Source organism: Crocuta crocuta, unplaced genomic scaffold (genome assembly GCF_008692635.1).
Source record: "Crocuta crocuta isolate KB4526 unplaced genomic scaffold, BGI_CrCroc_1.0 scaffold110, whole genome shotgun sequence".
In the NCBI taxonomy this organism is placed as follows: domain Eukaryota; kingdom Metazoa; phylum Chordata; class Mammalia; order Carnivora; family Hyaenidae; genus Crocuta; species Crocuta crocuta.
In genome coordinates this window covers 724,793-730,931 of record NW_027527386.1, presented here as the reverse complement: position 1 = coordinate 730,931, position 6,139 = coordinate 724,793, and the positions used below count along the sequence as shown (strand labels likewise).

Sequence of the window (6,139 nt, the reverse complement as noted above, 5' to 3'; positions counted from 1 at the left end):
CGTGTGTGGCACACGGAAGCCCTTCTGCTTTTTTTTTTTTTTAATTTGCAAACCATCATTTTTACTAATGGCCAATTGTTTCTGGCACCTTGGCACCTTGGGAGAGAACGCTTTCGTTACTGTTGCAAAGGTCACAACAAACATGAGATCCTGGTCTCTGGGGGTGGGGCGGGAATTCAGGGGCGCTGCTCTCCACGTGCGGTTCCGGCTCCAAGTGCCTCCCGAGGTCAAGCTGTTGGGAGGGGGGGGCTTCCTCACGTGGCCGCAGCAGGAGGCCTCAGTTCCTGCCTCCGCTGAGGGTCCTCCTACCCCAGCCATCAGCCTCCGTCATCCCAGAGACCCCAGAGAGAGCAAGGTGGACGCCACACTCTCCTTTAGGACAGCAAAGAAACGCACAAGGCACCCGGGGACGTTGGAAATTTCAGATAACAGATGTCCTACAACATCCAGGACATACTTATACGGACACAAAAATTTGTAATTCAGCTATACATCCTATAAGGCATCTTATGTTTGATCTGGCAGCCCTATTACGGCCTCACCTCAGAAGTGGCACTTGATTATTTCTGCCACATCTGAAGGGTCGTGCAGATCAGCCCTGCCCGGGGTGGGAGGGGACCACACAGGGGATGTGGATTCTGGGTGGACAGCTCTCCAGGAGGCTGCCCCCCCCCCCCATGCTTCCCAGAGACTCAGCCTGTGTTGAAAAAGAACAGGGTGAAACGGGCGACGGGGGGAGGGGTTGGGGGGGAGAGGGAGTCAGGGCCCTCTCGGTGTGCTGCTGCTCTCCCCTGCCTTCGATCTTCCTAACCTGGCGCTCACCTCTCAAACGGTGACTTGAAGCGACGGGGGCAGATTTGATGCAGTACAGCCACTGCAGCGAGGGCGGTCCAGTGGGAACTGGCCGCCACTTCCATTTGGGCCGAGGGGACGGGACATCATAGGGTCTGTGGGGTAGGGGAGGTGGGGGGGGCTCGAGCGGGCTGGGAAGCGGGGCCTCGTGAACCCACCCGGGCGCCTTGCAGACTGGCGCTTCTCTAGAGAGAAATAAACCACTCGCGTGTTTCTGGCAGGAAGCGATGGCGTAGGTCAGAGCCAGCTGCCCCTCTGCGGTGGGGCCCGTTACCTCCCACAAGCGCTTGGAGGAGAGAGCCAGAGTTATCGCCGCAAATGTTTGCATTTCAAAGGGAGGAGACAGTTCTGGGGAGTAGATTTGCATCTCAAAGGGCAGAGAAAGGACTTATCTGCAAGCTTTTTAAAGGAGCTCGTCTAAAAGGGGGTTTAGGCCGCCATCTGGGAAATTCTCTTGGCAGCGTGGAGCTTTCTCGGGGAGGAATGTGGGGGGGGGCGGGGGCGGNGGGGATGGAGTCATCCTGGGATGTGGCCCGAGTTTCTCAGGTCTTTCTGTGTGGGGGTGGATGAAATCATTCATGCACAGAGCCTCCAGTCCTTAGACCTCAAGGCTAGGACCCAGCGAGCAGAGGGCTCAGGGGAGCCTGACCAGAGTTTGGTCAAGGAGAGAGAGTCACTGTCCTTAGTGCACCTTGGCTTTGGGAGGGGAGGGGGGCGGTGGGATCTACTTTCAGCAGAGACCGGACAAAGAGCCAATCACAAAGCACTGACTCACCCGCAGGGTCTCCCCAGCCCCCAGACCCGAAGAGGCAGGGCAGCCAGGGGGTCGGGCAGGGGGGCTGGAGGAAGGAGAGGTTACTTGGCCGCTGGGAGCTGGTATTGGGAGTGTTGCTTCCTAGGCTTCCTTGGCCTGTGTTGCGTGACCCCTGCCTGCTGGCAGCGCCACACGGCTCGGGTTACAGCGGGGACACCAGGCGTCAGGAGTCCCTCCCATGTGGGGTGTGGGGCTTGCAATCTAGGCAGAGCCACAGACAGCCCTGGATGCTTCCAGAATAGATCGTTCCACACAGGACACAGGGCAGCCCAAGGTAAGTGGTGATCGCAGACGTGAGATCACAACAGGGGCAGCTCAGCGAAGCCTCTCAGCTTCCATTCACTTGTTTTGGGCAGTTTGCTCACTCAGGGAGCATCTGAACGTGAACTCAGAGCTCCCACTGCCCCACGGGGGGCTGGGCATCGGCCCTCAATGGCTGCGTCTTAGCTCTGGCTGCGCCGTAACAGAGCTCACAGGCCAGGGGACTTAAACCACAGAGGTTTACTCAGTTCTAGAAGCTGCAAGTTCAAGATCAAGGTGCTGTGGCCTGAGCTCTGGGTGAGGGCCTCTCCCTGGCTTGCGGACGGCCGTGTCCCGTGTCTTGCGTGTTGGAAAGGGCCAGCGAGCTCACTCTGGTGTCTCTTCGTAAAGGACATCAGACCCATCATTAAGGCCCCACTCTCAGGACCTCATCTAAACCTGATCACCTCCAAATACCATCCCACTGGGGGCTAGGAATTTGAGGGTGACACAACTCGGTCCGTGCAGGGTGCATCCTGGGTGGTGGCTGGGCCGGCTCGGAGGCCCTGCCCCGAGTCTCCAGACAGCCCGGGCAGAAAGCAGGGCAAGCACTGGGGTCCAGGTGCCAGGACAGGAACCTCGAGCTTTGAGAGGTGAAGCCCCAGCGTCCTCCCCCCGCCCCCATTTCCAAGGAGACAAGCAGGTGGTAAGATGCCTCATTCTTACCTGGCTCACATTGTTTCCTCTCCTGCCCAGATACCTTTCATAGCAACCAGTCCCACCCGAAGATCAATCAAGACCCGAAGGTGTCTTGAGTTTGTCTTCTTGCCTTGTCCCTTCTACTCACCTGTGGGTTCCTGGGGGCCGGGAGCCAGGTGTGGTGAGTCCACGCAAGCTAGGCCCGGAGTCACGGTGGGCCCAGACTTCCCCCCCGGGGGACTGCACCCTGTTTCCTGACTCCATCTGTCCCCTCCTTGGGTCTACGGGACTCTAGCAGCCAGACAGGCAGAAAAGGCCTGGGGTCTGAAGAGCTGTGTGAATAGGGGCAGAGGGGCAGCGGGCGGGGGCGCCCCTACGCTAGTGGGGATCTGTATCTGTAATAACGTCCTCCCTGCCCGCTGTCCCCAGCTGTGGGAAGTCCCTCCCCGGCACCTGCACCAGGACCCAGAAAGAAAATGAGGAGGGCATTGGGGACATCCACATTTGGGGCCGGAACGTCTTCATGGGGTACCTCAATGATGAGGAGAAAACCCAGGAGAAAATTGATGTCTATGGCTGGATGCGCACGGAGGACCTGGGCTTTTTGGACAATGATGAATTCCTCTATGTCTTGGGCAACGAAAAGGGTAAGCGAGACAAGGCTGCAAGGTACTTTCTGCCTCTGACCAGGCCCCACAGGGCTGCCGTGGACGGTGGTGCAGGTTGCATACAGCACAATGACGAGGGAGGACTGGAGTTCAGCTTGGAGGAAGGGGCACCCTTTGAATGCTGGGCTCCATCTCCGTTGTTTCCGAGCGTCGGGGGGTGGCTATGGGCTCCAGGAGAGCTGACCTGAGGTAGCTTTCCAGGACCACACCCCTCTCTCTCGGCATGCAGATATCATCACCCTCAGTTCAGGCGAGAAGATCAACCCGAATCCCATCGAGGAGCGCGTGAAGAGGTGCATTCCCATCGTCCACTACGTGGTGCTAGTGGGCCAGGACGCCCCCTACGTGTGTGCCCTGCTCACACTCAAGGTGCCTCAGCGCTGGTTGGGGCCTCTCCGCAATCTGGGCTGTTGGCTGGGTGGGGGCTGCTGTGCTGGTGTCGAGATGGGGCGCCTGGGGCGCCTGGGTGGCTCTGTCAGTGAAGCGTCCAATTCTGGACTTCCGTTCGGGTCATGATCTCGAGGTTGGTGAGTTCAAGCCCTGCATCAGGGCGCTCGCTCTCTCTGCCCCTCCCCCACTCGTGAGTGTGCTCTCTCTCTCCAAATAAACTTAAAAAAAAAATGGGGAGACTGAGGCTGGAGAGGAGCGGCAGTGGCTCGGTGGCTCAGTGCCAGCTCCCCACGTCCCACGCCTGGGGCACTGGCCGTGCCTGTGGGGGAAAAGCTCCTGGCCTGTTTCCAGAGGCAGGGCAGAGGGACTTGCGCCCGGCCCGGCCGGCCCCTAGGAGGCAGGGGAGTAGCGGCCAAGTGTCCCAGGTTGTGCCGCTTCCTCATCCGTACAATGGGGGTGGGGACCTGGCCCTCCCAGGGTCAAGAAGACAGTGACACAGGACCCGTGCGTGTGAGCCCCAGTACGGGGAGCTGGGCTTGGCACTTTTGAGATCCGCCTGACCCGCCATCCCCAAACGACAGTGCCAGATCAACATGGACACGGGGGAACCTCGCAACGCGCTGACCAGCGAGGCGGTGGCCTTCTGCAGGCAGCTCAAGAGCCAGTCCACCCGGCTGTCAGACATCGTGTATGACAGAGACCCAGTGGTCATGGACTTCATCAGTCAAGGGATCGATGCTGCCAACGCCCAGGTCACCTCCGACAGCGCCAAGATCGTCAAGTGGACGATCCTGGAGACGGACTTCTCCATGGTTGGAGGGGAGCTGGGTGAGCAGGCCCGGGCCCAGGGAGGGGTCCTGGCGTGGTCGCCCACACCCAAGACCCTGGGGTGCTCGTGAGATCGCCAGCCTTCTCTGGGCTGGGATCCCTGGTGCCTGCATTTTTCACCAGCACCTCCAAGGAATCTGGCAGAAGGTCCCCGGGGTGGGCCCCATGCAGGATGGGCACAGGGCACTTGGGGACGAGCCTCTCCATCCAGTCACCCCTCTGCGTCCTCAGGACACAGCTGGCTCACGAACACATCATCCTGCGGAGGGGGGGAGGGGCAGGAGGCCCCGCCTCAGATGCGATTCTGTTTCAGGGCCGACCACCAAACTGAGGAGGGCCAACGTGGCCAAGATCTACCAGCCTGAAATTGAAAGCTTTTACGAGGAGGATGAATACTAGCAGTGGGAAGGGTGGGGGGCATCCTGCTGCCCCAGGAAACCCGCTGCCATGGGCATCCCCGTCCCCCTAGATCACAGAGCTGCCTTCCAGCAGGAGGGAAGTGCAGTGTTTCAGATTTAAAGGTAAAAGGAGAATAAAATTGGTATCACCAAAGCAGTGGTGTTGACGCGGGGTGATCTTGCACCCCCAGAACATGTGTGGCGATGTCTGGGCGACATTCTGGGTTTGTCCCAACTAGGCAGGCAGGTGCTAGAGGCACTGGGTGGGGGAGGCCAGCCAGGGCTGTTGCCCCACAACCCACAGCGCACGGGGGAGCCCCCCAAACCGGGAAAAACTGCCCGGCCACAAAATGTCAGTCGTGCCGAGGTAGGTGAGGGGTTGCACACGGAAGGCTCTGGAAAAGTCGAAAATGGGTGATAAAGGCTTCTCCACTTTGAGAATCTGCACCCTCTACCTGAGAAGCTGTGGGGCTGCTGCACAGCCCAGTAAACCTCCCGAGATGGGTGCAGGACCCCCCCCCTCCCCGCCCCGGGTTTGCAGTCACCTGGCAAGAGCAGCTGAGTGCTCACCCGGGACCCACCAAATGCCAGCCGGACACGCATTCAACAATTATGGTTGAAACCAACATGTAACAGGAAACTTCCAAACAGCAAGACACAGAAAAGGCTCTGAAGCTCTGGCTCATTAGGTTATGTGGGGAAATTCTGNCTTGTCATACCAGATAGTAAATACATTACAAAGCAGCCGTAATTAAAAGCTCAGGGATGGGGTGTAAATGACGGATCCGCAGAGGGAGGGAAGCCCGGCTCAGGCAGGAACGTGTGCAGGAATTGAGGAACGCACCAGAGATGGCATTTCTGGCGGGGGATGGACTGCCTCGCGTCACTTCCGGGGCCCTACCTTAAGGCGAAACAAATTCCTGATGGAAGAAACAAGGGAGAGAAGGGGAGGGGGGGAGGGAGGGAGGGGAAGGGGGGAAGCCTGTCAGTTGCTGGAAGAAACCAACGGAGAGCTTCTAAGACTTGTATCATCGTCAAGGAATAAACCACCCGAAGCCACTGTGGGAAAAGCTTGCTGTAAACGCAAGGCGTGGCCGTGGCAGGGACGCGCACGATGACGCACAGGCAAGCCCGGGACAGCGCTGCCGAGGCCAGTGCGGTGCTCCACGAGGCGCTCCCAGAAATGACTCGCAGACACAGAAGCCCGCAGACGCCTACGCAGGCGGCAGAAGGTGGGGGTGGGCGAGGCG

At 59.3% G+C, this 6,139-nt stretch overlaps 1 pseudogene across 1 annotated transcript in view; it reads left to right on the top strand.

Annotated features, from left to right (window-relative positions):
- LOC144243143 (long-chain-fatty-acid--CoA ligase ACSBG2-like) overlaps positions 1–5,043 on the top strand; it is a 22,275-nt pseudogene extending 17,232 nt beyond the window's left edge. Inside the window, exons 10-13 of the transcript XR_013338561.1 lie at positions 3,035–3,252; positions 3,503–3,642; positions 4,245–4,491; positions 4,805–5,043. The product of XR_013338561.1 is annotated as a long-chain-fatty-acid--CoA ligase ACSBG2-like (transcript). The remainder of the gene's footprint in view (positions 1–3,034; positions 3,253–3,502; positions 3,643–4,244; positions 4,492–4,804) is intronic.
- The last annotated feature ends 1,096 nt before the right edge of the window (positions 5,044–6,139 follow it).